The sequence below is a fragment of the Nematolebias whitei genome, chromosome 10, assembly GCF_014905685.2.
Source record: "Nematolebias whitei isolate Nwh7 chromosome 10, NemWhi1, whole genome shotgun sequence".
NCBI lineage: Eukaryota > Metazoa > Chordata > Actinopteri > Cyprinodontiformes > Rivulidae > Nematolebias > Nematolebias whitei.
The window spans coordinates 1303400-1303902 of NC_056507.1; the positions used below are offsets into that span (position 1 = coordinate 1303400).

At 55.9% G+C, this 503-nt stretch overlaps 1 protein-coding gene across 2 annotated transcripts in view; it reads right to left on the reverse strand.

Moving 5' to 3' along the window:
• LOC119416047 (suppressor of tumorigenicity 7 protein homolog) overlaps window positions 1-503 on the reverse strand; it is a 78905-nt gene that overhangs the window by 77551 nt on the left and 851 nt on the right. The gene's annotated exons all lie outside the window — the stretch shown is intronic.

Consider the following 503-nt stretch of genomic DNA (forward strand, 5'->3'; position numbering starts at 1 on the left):
CCCAGTGTGTAACCAGTTTAGAGTAACCAGTCTGTACCCAGTGTGTACCCAGTGTGTAACCAGTCTGTAACCAGTCTGTACCCAGTGTGTAACCAGGGACCAACAGTGTCCTGTAACCTGTCCCACAGTCCTCCAAGGACCAACATCCTCCTGTAACCTGTCCCACGGTCCTCCAGGGACCAACAGCGTCCTGTAACCTGTCCCACAGTCCTCCAGGGACCAACATCCTCCTGTAACCTGTCCCACAGTCTTCCAGGGACAAACAGCGTCCTGTAACCTGTCCCACAGTCCTCCAGGGACGAACATCCTTCTGTAACCTGTCCCACAGTCCTCCAGGGACCAACAGTGTCCTGTAACCTGTCCCACAGTCCTCCAGGGACCAACACTGTCCTGTAATCTGTCCCACAGTCCTTCAGGGACCAACAGCGTCCTGTAACCTGCCCCACAGTCCTCCAGGGACCAACAGCGTCCTGTAACCTGTCCCACTGTCCTCCAGGGACCAA